Genomic DNA, 19,469 nt, shown 5'->3' on the forward strand with positions numbered 1-19,469 from the left:
ATATCATGTCACATATCTGACTCAGAACGCTGATGATCTACTGCATTTAATTGTGGCATTTATTTACAAAATTAAACTAATTGGGCCATATTAGGACTTTGCAAACTATAATTGGTCTATTGAGGCACTCCAAAATAAAATATCTTCCAGTGCAGAAAACCAGAATTTTCAAGGTTCTATTTAGAAACCATCAGCGATATGCCCATTTCAAAACCATTTTAATTCATAATATTGATCTGAATTAAATATTCACTATAACATAGACCAAAATAAAGCATCGATTGAGCAGGGCTACTGAAATGCAATTTCTGCTTTCAGTGGCAGATGGTTTAGTTACAACAATATAGAGCAGCCATATGCAATAAGAAATGAAATTCATTCAAATATCATTGATTTTTAAATAGATCTTATTGGATTATTTTGCAATGCCCCAGATTAATTCCAGATTTAAATCTCCATTTACCCAGCCAGACTGCATTATGTTTTTGGGTGAATTCATTAACATTTCTGTTCCCCCAACCTCTCCAATTTATGGACAGCTGGACATTAAATTTAAATTCCTATTCTTGTTTTGCTTAAAGTTTAAGCAATAATTCACGTTAATTCCTTTCAGTTTGAAGTTTTTGTAGAATGAAGGATGAGGCTCTTCTTTTGGAGAAGAAACAAGATGTCCCTATTTTATTAAGAAAAGGACTCTGAAGAAACTCAGAATCATTTGCTTCCATTCCAATGTGTTTGTGGTTGAAAAGGGAGTATGAGTTTTTTATTTTTTCCTCAGAAATACTACAAATAATATGAAGTCTACACTAGAACTTGGAATGTGTACACGTGTCACACTCCATATGTCTACTTTCATTTCCACAATACTTTAAAACTCTGCATCATTAAAAGATGGCAGCTTTGTTTAAAACAACCCAACAAGTCCTGCAGAACGTGACTTCTGGAATTCTTTTTAATTATGTTTGCTTTTATTCTGCCTTTATTATTTTTATACATAACTCGAGGTGGCAAACATAATTCTTCCTCCTCCTATTTTCCCGGCAGTTTGACACCCCTGCTCTAGGGCATGCTGGCTGGGGAATTCTGGGAGTTGAAGTCCAGATGTCTTAATATTGCCAAGGTTAGGAAATCCTGCTCTAGGGCTTTGCCAGGTTGTTCAAGAGTTAGGTGGGGTGAGCTGGTCTATCTATGTCTAATTTACTCCTTTGTTTTTCTTCAGAATTATGGCCACCACTTTCGATTTTTCAAGAACGCCCTTATCCTAATGGAGGGGAAATGGCAACTAAACCAGCTCAAGGATAACGGGACACTCTTTCTTCCACCACTGCTTCCTATTCTGCACATTCATCAACATCTCTAAAGACATTCAGTCTGCAAGATCCTGAGCAAAAAGTTCAGCCAAGTACTTTTATACTAGGTATAATGTATTTCCAAAGCACTGCCAGCTCTTCCCTGCGGTCTTTAAGGTATTTTCCAAGTGTAGTTAACTAGCTATCATCTATATTAGAGTACATTTATTTACTACCCTAGGTTGAATTGAACTCGATCCTTGGTAACTTTATGTCCTTGTTGTTTTCTTAGTGGCAATACAGAAGTGGCCATCTTTCAGGATTATTTTTATTTCCCAGTTTAGTCCACTACTGGAATTTCTTGATGATTATCCCTCCAAGTTCTTATCAGGTTCAATCTCAGCTTTTAAAGATCACAGTGAGCTAGCTATTTCCTATCGCATTTAGATCACTGTATCTATATAGAAAACTTGCAGCTGGCAAGGTGAGAAGGAAGTTGATACTTAGTATAGTACAAATCACAGTAAGACAAATTAGTTTAAAGCTTAATACTATTGATTGTTTTTGCGGAAATTAAGTGCATCTTTTCAGTTGAAATCAGGAAAACTAATTCAATTGGACTGTGCCTAATTTTATTTGTAAAGAGAAATTAATCTATTCATGGGATAAAACATTGCAGGAAAATCCTGGAAAAAAGGGTAGTGCCCTATAGCAACACCAATAGCACTTAGATTTATATGCCGCTCCATTGTGCTTTAGTTTACAGCACTCTCTGAGCTCTTTATAAATATCAGCATATACATTAAAGTCGGTTCAAACACCATTGTAAACTTCCTGTTCAGTCATTACATAATAATAATAATAATAATAATAATAATACTTTAATTTATACCCCGCCCTTCTCCCGAGGGACTCAGGTTTTTTAAATTATTATTATATTAAATCTTTCATTAGCTAATGCTATTCTTTGGATAGAAAACAGCTTCAAATGATTTCATTTTGGATAGATTAATAGCACTAGATTTAAGACAACATGACATTTCCAGTCAGACAATTTATATTTGCAAATATCAAATAGACCCCCTGAAAAACAAGTCTGAAACTGTTTTAAAATATTAATTCTGCAGGAAATATCACTGAAGCTTACAATTCTATGGTATGCTGACATTTGAACACAGAAAGGCAGTGTTGAATCTGAAGACAATTAAAAGGAAGAAACAATTTTGAAAGTTTGCAGCATAACTGGCCAAGAGGTTTCAATCAAATTAAATTAATGAGTGCCTTCAGTCTCAAATGTGGTATTATGGGATAAGCATAAGGTACTATTTTTGCAATGATATTTGCACTGATCAGTAATCATTATAAGTTATTAACTTCCTTCACTTGGATAAAAAAATCCATAATTTATGACTGTGCTTTTATAATCTTCCTTTATTTACTAAAAATATGCAGTGTTTTAAAAATCTACTTTTTATTGACTGATACAGCTAAGTGCATATTTGAATAACATGAACACATCTAATGCCAGAGTTAATAATACAAGATTTAAATGCACATTGTCCTTACCAGACCTCAGGGTAAGACAGAATGCCACTAATCATGAATCCAATTATAAATATTTTTTGAGAATACATGGTGATATCAAAAAAAATAATAATGATCCCCAACATCTCACTGTATCATCACCAGGCTTTTGCATAAGGCCTCCTTTTGAGAAAGCTGTGACTAAGCTATCATTACGAGCATAAAACTTCAAACCAGCATTCAATCAATTTCAGGATGAGATGAAGTCTGAAGAAATATTGTAAAAGAAATGGATAAGTGCTGATAAACCTTGTCACTGTCATTTGGAAAGCTTTAATGCTAAATTTAATTTTGATTTTTGGTGGTGGTGGTGGGGTTTCCCCATGAAATCATATTTAATAATATTACATTAGTACAGGAAGAAAAATGTCAAAATAAACTGTTCTTAGGCTGTTTCTTGTAATATTTGATAAAAAAATTATTTCCTTTCTGTGCAGTTTACAACCTAAATGTTGAAGAGTAATATTGATAAGTCGTAAGAGAATGTAGCTGCTTGATTTTCACTGGAAAAGCTAGATTTCATAATTCTTGTGTGAAAATAAAACTTGCAGATTGAAGTAGTATAGTCTATATTGCCTGTATATTGTCTATATTGCCCATATTAGGTAACATGCTTGTTCACATATGTTCACACTATTGCTTGATACTGTGGAAGAAAAACCGTAGTTCTGTATTTTGGGTGTCAATTTGCAATGTCTAGAATACTTACCTATACTAAATTGGCATTTTCTCCTGTAGAGAATAAGTTATGCCTGTCAATACTTCTTGCATAACCTATTCTAAAAGTTGGATAAAATCTAATACATGACTAGAGTTACATACAAAGAGAATGCCATTACTTGCCAAAGTTCTTGGTTTTTAGAACAGTCAAATTTAATAATGTCAGAATTAAAAGAAGAAGAAGAAGAAATGAAGGTGGTTTTTAAACAATACAGTTCTTCCAATTCCAAATAAAGAACATATGTGTCCAGGTTTTGCCTGAAACGAGACAAATTTCATTGCATTGCACTTACTCTTCAAATATGACATTATGATTCTGTTCCCTTGGCACCATTCATTGAGTTATATATCAGTGACTACCACATAATTGCTCAATTTACTTTATATAACCATATTTGTGTGCTGGATGTAACTTTTCTTTTACAACATATGGCAAAGCTGTGGCTGTTAACCTTAATCAATTATGTTTTTTACAAAACCTCAGGAAGATGCAGACATAGTTCCTTCTGGCTTAAATGGATGTTTAGTTTTGTTTTCCCTTTTTTCCTTTCCTGTCTGCAAGTTATTTCTACCTAAAAGAATTAGTATTGTAAAGCAAACTGTATAGATATAGTAATATCCTGGGACTTTGGCTTAAATTTGAGACAACCTTTCAAACAAATATGAGGGGGAAAAAAGAATCAGAAGTAAAAGATCCTGTTTTTGAACCTTTTTTAAAACAATTCACTCATTCGAGTTATATAATCCACAAATGATGGTTTGTGTGTTATGAAATCTAATAGTAGAAGTACTTGAGTTTGTTTAAGTACATAGTCATCTCTTAACAATCATATAGATAGGCCTTCTCTGTCCCCAGTTTGATGCATCTATTGCTGTAATAATTGAATCATCCACCTTGCTGCTGATTCTTTTCCTCTTCTTGTTCTCTCCCCCCTCCCTTTTTGTTATTATATACTTCTCAAGGGAACTAGGATTCTTCATAATGTCTCCAAACCATTACAATTTGAGGCTGGCCATTTTTGCCTCAAGTGCAGATTGATTTATTCTATGATCTGTTTGTTTGCTTTCTCAAATATCCATACTCTTCCCAGGAATCTTCTCCCACACTAAAGTTCAAGAGCATCAACAGTTTTTCTGTCTGCTTTTTTTCAAAGTCCAACTTTTACTTCTACAGATGTTTCCCTTGTAAATCTGTCTTTGCTGTTTCAGATTTTCTCTTCCTGAATGGGAACAACATCAACCAGATGTCCTAAAGGCTTTAATCTAGCAATAATTCACAAACACCATTAGCATTTCAAAAGATCCTCAGCTCTTTTTCAGATGCATATTGAGGGCTCTCTAAAATATGGGACCCATTATTCTGCACCAAGTTGTCAATAACTTTACATTATCTATCCATATGATTTTCATGTTAAAACACAGGCATTGTTTATTATTGCCTTTTTCTTTGAAGTATAAAATAATGCCTTTGCCATTGTCACTAAAATAATCATGCATCGCCATTATTTCCCTATATTGCTGTTGCCTGGTTAAGCAGCTGTTTGCTGGACAGCTGGATGACATTCAGGCCTTGGGTTTATCTGCTGGAAGCACATACTTTTGGCATACACTCTCAATATTTTTTGTTCATCCCTTCTAGCCCATGATTGGCACAGGATATCAGGTTTTGAGGGGAAATTCAGGATACAAATTGATAGGGGGGGGAAGCTTGATCTTTTTTTAGACTGCATTAGGAATACATAGGGTAAATTGAAAAAGATACAAATGGGTATTTGGCCTAAAGAAAAGGTTTAGGTTTTAAAAGAGAGAATGAGAAGAAAGGAATAATAATTAGGGCCATCTAAGATGGCGATTCAACTTCAGAAAAGTTGGGTGCATGTCTTGAGCACATACAGACTAAAAACAACACAGAAATATATGTAGGCTGGATTGCTTCTTGTTTCTAGAAAATAACCCAATAATTTTGCATGTGTGGGCTTAAATTCTTGATTTGCCAAAGCTAGGTGTTGCACCTAGAGAAAGTCAAAAGACAAAAGACTAGAATAAATTCGTCCCTTACTGTTTAACCACAAAGTGGAAAGAATTGCTTTTCCCCAGGAATTAAACCAACTGGCCCTCATAAACCTGTAACTTAAGGGAGGGATTAATCTATGGATTAGCCGTGGGTACATTCTGATCCAACAGAAACCTCTAAAAGGTTGTGTTTCTTGATGTATTTTAAAGTACTGCAATATGCTACTATTATGGCTGGGTGTTTATACAAACAGAAAAAGGTTTAATATTTATATTTATTTGTAGCAGTTATATATAAGTAGAAGAATCTATGTATATGGATTCTTTCTTTCACCCTATGCCGAAGACTTACAATTCTCAGAAACTGCCTAGACAAGTCCCTGCAGTTTTCTTGGCAAGGTTCTTCATAAGTGATTTGCCATTGCCTCCTTCCTAGGGCTTGGAGTGAGTGACTGGCCCAAGGGCACCCAGCTGGCTTTGTGACTAAGATGGGACTAGAACTCACTATCTCACCAGTTTCTAGCCTAGTGCCTTAACCGCTACACCAAACTGGCTCTCTTAATCTTTTTTAATTTGCAGGGAGTTTTTTTCAGGTGACAAAACCTGCTTATTAAAATTTCCCAGAACTCCTGATCAAGAGAAAAATCTCTAATGANAAGAAGAAGAAGAAGAAGAAGAAGAAGAAGAAGAAGAAGAAGAAGAAGAAGAAGAAGAAGAAGAAGAAGAAGAAGAAGAAGAAGAAGAAGAAGAAGAAGAAGAAGAAGAAGAAGAAGAAGAAGAAGAAATGAAGGTGGTTTTTAAACAATACAGTTCTTCCAATTCCAAATAAAGAACATATGTGGCCAGGTTTTGCCTGAAACGAGACAAATTTCATTGCATTGCACTTACTCTTCAAATATGACATTATGATTCTGTTCCCTTGGCACCATTCATTGAGTTATATATCAGTGACTACCACATAATTGCTCAATTTACTTTATATAACTATATTTGTGTGCTGGATGTAACTTTTCTTTTACAACATATGGCAATGCTGTGGCTGTTAACCTTAATCAATTATGTTTTTTACAAAACCTCAGGAAGATGCAGACATAGTTCCGTCTGGCTTAAATGGATGTTTAGTTTTGTTTTCCCTTTTTTCCTTTCCTGTCTGCAAGTTATTTCTACCTAAAAGAATTAGTATTGTAAAGCAAACTGTATAGATATAGTAATATCCTGGGACTTTGGCTTAAATTTGAGACAACCTTTCAAACAAATATGAGGGGAAAAAAAGAATCAGAAGTAAAAGATCCTGTTTTTGAACCTTTTTTAAAACAATTCACTCATTCGAGTTATATAATCCACAAATGATGGTTTGTGTGTTATGAAATCTAATAGTAGAAGTACTTGAGTTTGTTTAAGTACATAGTCATCTCTTAACAATCACATAGATAGGCCTTCTCTGTCCCCAGTTTGATGCATCTATTGCTGTAATAATTGAATCATCCACCTTGCTGCTGATTCTTTTCCTCTTCTTGTTCTCTCCCCCCTCCCTTTTTGTTATTATATACTTCTCAAGGGAACTAGGATTCTTCATAATGTCTCCAAACCATTACAATTTGAGGCTGGCCATTTTTGCCTCAAGTGCGGATTGATTTATTCTATGATCTGTTTGTTTGCTTTCTCAAATATCCATACTCTTCCCAGGAATCTTCTCCCACACTAAAGTTCAAGAGCATCAACAGTCTTTCTGTCTGCTTTTTTTCAAAGTCCAACTTTTACTTCTACAGATGTTTCCCTTGTAAATCTGTCTTTGCTGTTTCGGATTTTCTCTTCCTGAATGGGAACAACATCAACCAGATGTCCTAAAGGCTTTAATCTAGCAATAATTCACAAATACCATTAGCATTTCAAAAGATCCTCAGCTCTTTTTCAGATGCATATTGAGGGCTCTCTAAAATATGGGACCCATTGTTCTGCACCAAGTTGTCAATAACTTTACATTATCTATCCATATGATTTTCATGTTAAAACACAGGCATTGTTTATTATTGCCTTTTTCCTTGAAGTATAAAATAATGCCTTTGCCATTGTCGCTAAAATAATCATGCATCGCCATTATTTCCCTATATTGCTGTTGCCTGGTTAAGCAGCTGTTTGCTGGACAGCTGGATGACATTCAGGCCTTGGGTTTATCTGCTGGAAGCACATACTTTTGGCATACACTCTCAATATTTTTTGTTCATCCCTTCTAGCCCATGATTGGCACAGGATATCAGGTTTTGAGGGGAAATTCAGGATACAAATTGATAGGGGGGGAAAGCTTGATCTTTTTTTAGACTGCATTAGGAATACATAGGGTAAATTGAAAAAGATACAAATGAGTATTTGGCCTAAAGAAAAGGTTTAGGTTTAAAAAGAGAGAATGAGAAGAAAGGAATAATAATTAGGGCCATCTAAGATGGCGATTCAACTTCAGAAAAGTTGGGTGCATGTCTTGAGCACATACAGACTAAAAACAACACAGAAATATATGTAGGCTGGATTGCTTCTTGTTTCTAGAAAATAACCCAATAATTTTGCATGTGTGAGCTTAAATTCTTGATTTGCCAAAGCTAGGTGTTGCACCTAGAGAAAGTCAAAAGACAAAAGACTAGAATAAATTCGTCCCTTACTGTTTAACCACAAAGTGGAAAGAATTGCTTTTCCCCAGGAATTAAACCAACTGGCCCTCATAAACCTGTAACTTAAGGGAGGGATTAATCTATGGATTAGCCATGGGTACATTCTGATCCAACAGAAACCTCTAAAAGGTTGTGTTTCTTGATGTATTTTAAAGTACTGCAATATGCTACTATTATGGCTGGGTGTTTATACAAACAGAAAAAGGTTTAATATTTATATTTATTTGTAGCAGTTATAAATAAGTAGAAGAATCTATGTATATGGATTCTTTCTTTCACCCTATGCCGAAGACTTACAATTCTCAGAAACTGCCTAGACAAGTCCCTGCAGTTTTCTTGGCAAGGTTCTTCATAAGTGATTTGCCATTGCCTCCTTCCTAGGGCTTGGAGTGAGTGACTGAGGGTTCCCGTGGGTCGACCGAAACACTGATTCTACCCTGATCTTGAGTGATAGAGTGGTCAAAGATCGGATCACGGAATTGGCGATGTGGTTTGACCGAGAGAATTAGAAAAAATTAAACGTCCCTCAAAAAAAGTCCACTGTTTTGGACGAATAATTTTAAAGGGTCTTGAGGACTAGTTCTCTTTTTAGAGATTACTTGGAAAATTTGCTGTGTTTGAAGTGAACTTGTTTTTGTTTTGTTTTGTTTTTGCTTTTTGTTTGTCACAGAATCCATTAAAATCTCAGGGAATGATAATTTGAAAAGCCCCAATACAGTTTCCTGTGCTACACCAGCCTGCCATTACTGTTTCCACTGTATGGCTATTGTGGATTATGTCAGAATCCCAACTGGTAGAGACAGAAACAGAAAGGTAGTTACCTATTCCAGTTTGTAATTTTGCAGCAGGTCCGTATGATGAGAAGCTGGAGCAGGGAATATAAATTGTTGATGAAACAGTTTGAATGCATTTAAAGCAGCAGAGAATTAAAACATGGGAGCAAATAAAATGAGAAGTCAGAGGATGAGGGAAGTTGTTGACAACTCTCTTCTGATAGAGGAATTATCTGGACTGCCCAGTGACCCAATAAATATGCCTTGTATATGCAGCTCTGTTCCCCTCAGGAACTGTGAGTTTTCTTCCTAACGAGCAAATTCCTTCCTGTTTGTTGATAGATTGTGGTCAAGTGTCTGCTCCACAACATATTTTTGCAGCTTCTTGTGAACTGAAGGGTCTATTTTGCTTTTCTTTTAAATATGGTTTTGCTGCCCTAGGAAGAGTTCCTTCAAACCCAATCATTAACTGGGAAGTGAACACATATTATTAGTGTAATACTTAATTTTTTTTCCAAAAAATTATTAGGTGAAAAATATTATTAGATGAAGGAATGTAATGTTTAATGTGAGCTGAACTGTTACAAAATCTTTTGTAGAGGTAGTTGTTACTATATCATTTTCTAATGGAGGAGGAGGATTTAAATGGAGGTAGTCCTCAACTTTCAACCAATAATTAAGCCCAGAATTACAGTCATAATTCATGTCAGTCTTTAAGCTGGTCATCACATGACCCACCTGACTTTAAGACTGATTTTTTTTGTGATGGTCTTAAGTGAATGCACAGTCTTTAAATAGACGTTTTGTCAGAAACTAGAAGTAACCACTGGTTTCTGGCCAAAAAATGTAAATTGTAGTCATGTGACTGAAGGATGCTGCAAATGGCCGTAAATGTGGGCCAGTTGCCAAGTGTCCAAAATGCAATCGCAGTGCAGGTCCAAAGAGATACCTCTTAGTGAATTCAATCGCTTAATGTTGTTTACAGATAGTCTTGTACCTGTGTGATGCTATGGGTATATGCTGTTTTTTTTCTACTGCAAGTTTTAAAGTAAAGGTGTTTTTGTCTGCTTAGAACTAGTGTTTATTGGGAAGAGAGAAATCTCCATAGAGTCCTTTTATGATACAAATGATTGTATGGGCAATTCTCTGGGAGTTCTCTGAGGGAGATAATTCCTTGAATTTGGGACCGATATCTATGTTACAGCAGTTGCCTTAAAATCTTCAAATAGATATATGAAGCATGGTTAAAACTAGAATGTGGACCAATCACCTTTGCAGAATGGGCATGCTGAAGATCCTTTCAGCCAAAAAGTGTCAGTTGACAAGGACTAGAAGATGGTTTTTTTTCCAAACTGGTCTCAGCTCTGTAGAACATCCTCCCTTCAGAGATCAGAATGGCCCAGACCTTGTTAGCCTTTTGTAAGGCCCTAAAAACCTGACTATGTTCCCAAGCCTGGGGTGCTGAATAAGTCAAGGGCCCCATTTCCTGGTTGTATTGCTAACTGGACAAGTATCCTGGCTGCCATGTATATTGTCAACGCTGCTAACATCGGATGTTTTGCTTTGACAACAGTTGGAGATGCAATCATTTTCTTCTTATGTTTTGCTTTTAGAGTTAGAGTTAGAGTTAGATGATGCTGGGGGGAGGAATGTGCATGAGAGTTTAGCTAGACATAACAATACTGGACCTAGTGTGTGAACCAAGGTTATTGAAATAAGAGATGATAAGAATTGGCCGTTGGAGAACAGGAGGGAAAGCCTGTATTTCAAACTAATTGGAGAATGTGATTTATGACAGTTAATTGGGGGAGGGAATTGTGCTTTGATACTATGTGCTGAGGGGAGGGGAATTTAATTTTTGGCTTCCACTGTGTTAGTGCCGATGCTATGCTTCTCAAATAAAGATACTTTAAGGTAAATAATGCCTCGAAGTTCTTTGAAGTGTTTCATCTGTCGGAACCATGACACATATTTTGGTGTTTTTATTGCTTTTTATTGTTTTAAAATGTTTTCAGTATTTTGATTGTAATATATTTTTGAACTGTAAACCTCCCAGAGTCAGTGACTAAGATGGGTGGTTATGAATAAATGAATGAATGAAATTGTTCTGATTCTTCAGAACAATGTTAGATTTTTTGAACTACTCCAGTAAGCTGCCTCTTGTGACCGCATATGCATGATCTCAGAAAATATCTTCAATATGTTCAATATGAATATTCTTGATAAGTGTGTGCTGACCGTGACCTATGTTTTTAAGGAATGATGTCATCGAGATTACTACTAAATCGAAAAACTGTGCCTTCCTATTTGGAGAATCTGAGGATGTTTTCCTCCTTTGTAAATTCAAAACATATGACAATTATGAAAAGAAAACCCAAACAAAAAACTACACAACTCTCTGCTGGTTCAGATAATTGGGTGACAATTTGTGATCAGTGTATACCAAATCTATAACAAAAAGAGATTCTTGTACTTTTTTCAAATTAATTTTATAATGTATGGTTGCATTTTTGTTTGAATCATTTCATTTTCTAATCCAGTTTTTAAAATAAGGATTGCAGTTCACTATCTTCCCACTGAATGCAACGGACTTACCACAAACTTTCCATTTTCTTAAGACAGGCCCATAGTTGGTTCATACTGCACAGCTTTATTGTCTGGATGTGTTTCTTCAAGCAAGCAGTTGGACTCAACTAGCCTTGGATCTGTAACTAGGTTGTAACTAGTTTGTAGACAACATCTGTCCTGAGCAAAACAGAACATTTATATTAAAAAAAATAAAGCTTTGTGGTTGGGAAGCATAAATGGCTTTGAATTTGCTCCGACATGCTGTTGAAAAAGAAAACAGTTTTTCTCATTTTCAAACCATGTCTTCTCCACACATCTGCCGAACAGTTCAAGTGTGTAATTGTGCACTGTTAAAAAAAAAATTTCTTCTTAGGAAATCAGAATTATTTTTACGTTCTGGTACTAATTTTCAATTACGTATGGTTTATTCTTTTTGAAGGCCCTCTTTTTTTTATATGTAGGATATTCAAGGAAAAGATGTATATTCAGAAAGGAGCTTCAATTTCAAAATGCCCATTTTTTTCAGCAGCAGCAGCAAATATATAACAGACTAACTTCTTCTATTCAGTGACTTTATTTGGGGAGAAGCAGCAAGGCCTGCAAGCTGACAGCTGTTCCAAGCAATAGGTACTCCAGTATGCAGAGTAATTTAAGCTATGCTCATATTATTCTGGAAAGAAAGATATATCATAATGTTCCCAAGCTGGTCTGCACCTCAAAACACTGGACAACACATGAGAGAATAGCTTGGATGTGTCAATCTGGTGGTGGTTTTTGCATGGAGGCAGCAGTTGGGAATGTAAATAAACATTTCCATGACTGTCATTGGAAAATCTTCAGGCTTTGCTGATTCCAGCATTGGCAGTTTATCCATTTGCTGCAGCAGTCCAACAGACTTTGCCCAGATTGGCTTTCAGAAAGCTATGATTAATTTTGTGTCGAACCCCATTTTCCAGTGCTGAAAGCTTTGTTGCTCTACAAAAAGAGAAGAAGAAAAAATCTTCTGTTTTTCTACGTCATTCACAGGGTGCATTGCTAAACAATTTTTTTTTAATGTCAAACAAACAAAATTTAATTGTTACAAGCAGAGGCTCTGTTCTCGCTTGTTACATCATCATACAGATGCACTACCTGCCCACATTTCCTGGTTTGTAAAAGTCTATGGGAAGATATTTTTCTGATGGCTTGCACTAGCAAGTCTATGGGAAGTATCGGGGAGCAAATAAGGAGGACATTATGTTTGAGAGGTCCTTGCTGCTCTCTGAGCTTGTTTGTTCTCCAGCATGATTGGATGGAGAATCCACTAGTGGGTTGTCTTAATCTTCCTGCTCCAATAAGACTAAGTCTGGAAAGTTGCCACGCCTCTGCTGTGCAAGAACCTCCCAGTTTACGACTTAGTCTCTTGCTCATCAGACGCGTGTTTTGGGCAGAGGCGTGGCAACTTTCCAGACTTAGTCTTATTGGAGCAGGAAGATTAAGACAACCCACTAGTGGATTCTCCATCATCATGCTGAGAAAAGGCGTTCAGGTAAGACAACGCCCCTTTTCTTACAGACATTTCATTACCCAAACTAAATAACATCATCATTATTAATCTCCTCATTCCAACCCTGAGCTACAAATATTCTCCTTTATTGGCATCGACATTTGTCACCCATTTTCTATCTAACAATACAAAGAAGGAATCCCACTGGTTTACTCTGTATTTTTCATCCACAATTTTTTTTCACCGAAAAACACTATTTGTAGTTGATCAAACTGAATTGAATATTAGGGGGCAAATCCTTAATTTTGATTCAGCATCAGTTAACATCACGTGTTATAACTGTTATAACAGACATGCACACACCCATCTGTGCAAAGTAGGGTCAGCATTTCACACAACCCATTCACATAAAAACATGAAAAAAAGGATGTGGAAAGTCTGCACCATAAGCCGATATCCAGAGAAATACAAAATATACCATCATGTGTTTCTTACTGCAGATACAGCCTGCATTTCCTTGGAAGCTCAATCATGCAAGTAAATTTTGTTTCTTCTAGTTTAATTCTTTTGATAACACGGTGAACTAAGTTGAGTCGACTAAGTATGGACTTAAATCTGGATTGTTGAAGGTTGAATTTCCCAAAAGAAATGCAGCAATTCAAAGGGAAAATTTGAAAAGCAAAGTATGCATAAGTAAAAGGAGTCCTTGTGGATTTTACTCTGCCAGCCTTTGCCAACTACAGGGGCCAATGCTCATCTCTGTTTCAAGATCATTGATCCAGTGCTGTCTGAAGACATTTCTGTGGTCATGTGATGTCACGGAGAGCTGTTACCTTCCTACCAAAGTGGTACCTATTTTTCTATTTGTATTTGCATACTTTCAAACTGCTAGGTTGGCAGGAGCTGAGGCAAGTAACAGGAGCTCATCCTATTGCATGGCGCTCAGGCCCCAAACCTGGGCTGTCAGTTTTCTAGCCCACAAGCCCAATGTCTTAACCACTGAGCTATTGCGCTATCATGAATAGAACATGGAAAAATTAAGCAGTGGGAAATTTATATTCTTGACACTCTATTAAAAAGAAGAAAATTAATGAATGTATCCTGACAAGAGTATACCCAGCTATAACTCATTTTTAGTGACATTTTAGTGTACTACTACATTTTTGAGCAGTTCTTAGAAAATTCTATGGCTACTGAGTGAAAAAAAACAAGACAAATCTACCAAACTTTAGTAAACTTTCTAATATCTCTTGTTTGGGATAAAATTACTTTTAAATTCTTGCTCAGTTGGGATGAAATTTGGTTTGAATTAAATTTGTAATAGCAATAGAGACTTTGACCAATTACTCCTCTTCAGGTTTTCAAAATAAATTCACAATACTGTCACTTTATAGCTTAATAAACCTGAACTTTGTAAACATGGTCATTTCAGCTTCAGATCAGTTCCTTTGATGCCTGAATCAGAGTGAGATGTGGTATAACAGAGGCCTGTTCTACCATTTTTGAAAAGAGAATAATGAAGGAGCAGTCATGAGGTAAAATTAGGAGGCAGATCTTTACCTAGGAATGAAAAGTGCCAAATATGCAGTTTTTTTACAGCTATGTTTAATTAAGAGTCTGTGATGTCTTGGTCCAACATGCAAGGACACGTTAAGTTATGTTCCCAGGTAAAAGACCCATACAAGCCCACTTATCTAGTCAAATTCACACAAGAAATTTCCAACAGTGCAATTGCATTGGCTAATCCCCATGTAGTTATTTAGACATTTCTAAGCAAGTGGAAAATCCCCCCAAAGTTCACATGCATATGCACATGCATATCATAATAGTGGCAATGCCAACTTTCATAGCATGCCAAAATTCTAAAGGAATAGAAAAGGAACTGAGTTTTATAGAAATCTAGGAATGGAACAGAGGAGGTTCACACCAATCTGCTCTCCCCCAAGTGAAAATCAATATTATTGTGTTCCATATCATTATCAAATCAGATTAAATGCACACTGAAGTTGACAATATTTAGAACAATTGAGGTCTGCTTAGGATGAATGGAGAATGCAGGAGCATTATGGTTATTGTCAAAAAGCAAATAGCATGCTGGAAGAGTCCTGTGAAATACTCAGGAAAATACAGAATAGCAGAGTTGCAAGAGATCTTGGACTTCTTCTAGTCCAAGCCTCTGCTCAAGCAGGAGTCCTTGTATCATTCCAGATGGCTGCCCAATCTCTTCTTAAAAATGTCCAGTGATGGAGCACATACATCTCAGGAGGCAAGCTGTTCCACTAATTAGTTGTTCTTGCTGTCAGGAAATGTCTCCTTAGTTCTAGGCTGGATCCCCATTTGATAAATTTCCTTCTATTACTTCTTGTCCTGTTCTCAGATGTTTGGAGAATAGGTTGACCCCCTCTTCTCTGTGACATCCCCTCAAATATTGGAAGACTGCTATATGTCATCCCCAGTCCTTCTTTTCATTAGACTAGATATACCTTGCAACTGTTCATCCTACCCCCTAGCCCCCTAATCATCTTTATTGCTCTTCTCTGCACCTTTTCTGTTCTCTCTCTCTCTCTCTCTCTCTCTCTCTCTCTCTCTCTCTCTCTCTCTCTCTCTCTCTCTCTCTCTCTCTCTCTCTCTCTCTCTCTCTCTCTCTTTGTATCATAGTGACCAAAACTGGATGCAGTATTGCAAGTAGGCTCTTGCTAAAGCAATATAAAGCGGTACTAACATTCCACATGACCTTGATGCTATCCCTCTGTTTATGCAGCCTTGGACTGCATTTACTTTTTTGGCAGCTGCAGCACACTGCTGGCTCATATTCAAGTGATTGTCTGGTAGGACTTCTAGATCCCTCTCACAGTTACTGATGTTGAACCATGTACCACCTATTCTATATCTGTGTATTTGGTTTTCCTTGCCAGAAAAAGTGGGAAACCGGTTAGGAAGAAAGAATAGAGAAGGGAAAAATAGAATAGCCAGTAGAATTTAAAAGTATAACACAGACATTTTTGCACTGGGGAGCTGATGAAGATCTATAATATCTAGATCTCATAAAGCTCAGTTATGTAGTTAGGATTCTGCTGAAAGATACTCTGGCAAATCTTGGATGGAAAAATAGGGTGCCTAATTATACCATGTGTGTTTCATAGCTGCTATTTAGTGGTGAAAATGATTTCCAGAGAATAAACAATGAACAAGGTTTAATGTTTTAAATAATGAAAATGGCTTCCCAACATAATCTGTTGATAGATAGCTGGAAGAAGTGGAGGCAGTGGATTTTACTAGGCAATATTTTAACAGCAATCCTGTACTCATGTTTAATATCACTGTGGTCAAAAAGGAAAGGAATGCAAATTAAGGCCATTTCTGAATGAAAGTGGTTGGCAAAGCACACTGGAAAAATATATGCAAACCACATCAGTGATAATGTACATCAGATCTCCTTCCTCAAGCTTAATGACCAAGGCAGGAACCACAGCAAAATAAACTTCCTAGTAAGGATATATTTTAGTGCCGGACAACATGTCCAGTAGACAAACATGATCTATATGAGTTCAGCCAGGTGTTTCTATATTATCTATGATACTGGCTGCTGGATATTTCTATATGGGAGGGTTTCTGAGGGTTACACACTTGAGCAGAGTCTGGACCTACAGAGTTAGTGAAGAATGGACCATCCCCACAGCAATCTTTGCTTTAGATCCTCAGTGTGTTTAATATTTTTTGGGGGAGCTAAAATTTCTTCCTATTCTTTCCATGCTATGGAAAACAGGCAGGAAAATGGCAAAGTAGGATGTCTTTTGACATACAGGCCCATAAATGCACCTTAACAAAATAAGGCTGTGTTTTGTCGATGTTAACGTACTTTCTGCAAATGGGAGAGGAATAAATCTCCTTAAACAGTGTAAGTTCTACTGAGTTCAGTGCAGATAGGTGTATATAGTTAATGAATATTATTGAAAAAAAACCTAATGTTCAAATTTTAAATTTGAGAATTTAAACAAAATTGCAACTTGATGTAAAATTCTATGTCATGTAAACAAAAAACCTCCTCTGTGATGTTAAGAAAAGACATTTCTGTTAGGGACATTCTTATTTTTATCATGGATTGTATACCTGCGTAATTAGTTTGAATTCTATATTTTACTAATCTCCCGCCTGAAATGAACCCAGCTGATAAACGTTGATGTAGCAGAATGGTATTGGCAGATTAGGATCCATATCAGTGTATATTGCATAATTTTACCTCATGTGATCTTTCAGCAGTTTGAAGATCCCATGAAAGCAACTGTGATGAATAGGGAAGGGGTCCCCAACCCCCATTCCGTGGACCAGTACTGGGCCATAGCATGCCAGCAACTGGTCTGCACAAACAAGCAAAGCCCCATTTGCAGGATTCAGGCAGCACACAAAACCACATCCCTTCCGGTCCGTGGAAAAACCTCTCTCCACGTAATGGTCCCTGGTGCCCGAAAGGATGGGGACCTCTGGAATAGGGTACATCATTCAGGTGTCTAATATTATGCATACATAATTAACATGGTTCATACTGCTTGTAAAATATTTGTGAGCCCTTGATGTGGTATAAGTAGCTCTGATGTGGGTTGCCTAAAATCTACAAGACTTTTCCCTATTTGTTATGGTTCAAGATAGAGTCCTTTTGGACTGCCTTCAAGGAAGTCTACGGTTCATAAGTCTACCATTTTCTGATGCTATTTTGACATACCACCAGCAGTCATAGCATAATATGAGTACTTTCTAAAAGCATCTCATCCTTGAAAGACCATTAAAACTCATAGAATATATATATATATACATATTTCAACTAGAAGTCCATAGTTTGGAGAATAGGCCACCCACATGAGTAAGAAATTTAAAAAATAATAAAATTATGTTGAAATCAGTCGAAAATGCCTACATTCTGCCCACCCCAGCTGTGATCACAAGCACCCTACCTGAACGCATTCCCATCTTTGTTATTTTTGTAGGCAGATGAGTTGAAATGAAAGTGAATAAATAACTCTCTAAGCAGGGTCGTTTTCAAAGAGGTGTTTCTTTCACAGTGGTAAGTTGCTCCCTAAACACCTACAAAGAAAAGCTCTGTTGGAACGAACCACACAGAATGGAATCCACATTCTGTGATATTTTGATTCTCCAGGGAAGGGGAAGGGGTGAGCTACCCCCTCCCCGTGTTTCCTGAACTTTTTCATGAGCCCTCAAATGTTTGTACAGTCAATTTCTAGCCCTTTGATGGGCGTCCCTCTTCATTCTGCCCTGCTCTGCAGCACGGTTAGCATCCAAAGAACAGCACAATCTGGGCACCTTGCCAAAGGCTACTGAGTTTGTTTTACAAACATAAGCCAGCCCCAGCTCCTCCACACATCCATGTCTTATGGAAGAGGTTTTCATAGTTTTTCAGGCTGCCTAACCTGGATCCCTGATCTGAAAAAGGATGGCCATGACATCTTTTTCATAAGAGAACAAGCCCTACACTTTCAATTCATGTGAACCTTTTTTCTCTCCCTTTAGTCTCTCAGGGAAGTCTTCCAAGTTCTTGTGGACCCCCAGCGTTCCAGAGAACATAGTTTGAAAAATCCTGCCTTAACTAAAGGGATCTTTAGGTCGGTTTAGTTTAGTTTAGTTCAACTACCAAACTAAATGGATCATCCTTTCACAAAAGATAGCATTGTACACGGTTTGCTCTTCAGATAGAAAGATAGAAAAATCCCTCTGGCCATGGTTAACCCCTCTGTCATGATTATGTCTTTCAATCTTGGCTATTGTTTATATAGTATACAGATTAGTTGTCTTGCCAAGAACATGCTTTCATATCACCACATGAAACTGAGTTAGTCAACCCAATCCCAGTTTTTGAGAAACATTACAAGAATGGCTTCTTAGCACTGGATCTGTAGAATGAATATTTCTTCATTGGCCTATGGAATTGTATTCCTCCCTCTGAGGATCCATGATGTCTTGTGTTTCTCTTAGTTTCTGGCTACCCTAAAGAGCAGCTGAGTTATTCTGTTCCCTCACTTAGCTGCTTGCTTGCTTTGTTTTTCATTGTTTCATCTCCATGGACAGCAAACATGGAGAGGTGAAGTTCAAGGATGGGGCTGGAGGCCAGCTGCCTGCTGCCTTTTGCCCTTCACATTGTCCAGCTGGAGGGAGAATTCACTGGCTTGGTGTGGGAACTGAGTAGATGTAAATAACGTTCAGAGCAGTCTTGTGTGTTTCCTCATATTTTTGTTTGTTGCAACATTGCTGGAAGGAGCTAGAGTGGAAAAGAAAAAGGTTATGATGCATCTCTAGTATGCTATTGTGGAGCAAAAGGTTAGTGTCAGTCAAGAGCAGCACTGAATACTTCCAATTGAATGAA

This window comes from Protobothrops mucrosquamatus, unplaced genomic scaffold (genome assembly GCF_001527695.2).
Source record: "Protobothrops mucrosquamatus isolate PMUCROS unplaced genomic scaffold, P.Mucros_1.0 scaffold_279, whole genome shotgun sequence".
In the NCBI taxonomy this organism is placed as follows: domain Eukaryota; kingdom Metazoa; phylum Chordata; class Lepidosauria; order Squamata; family Viperidae; genus Protobothrops; species Protobothrops mucrosquamatus.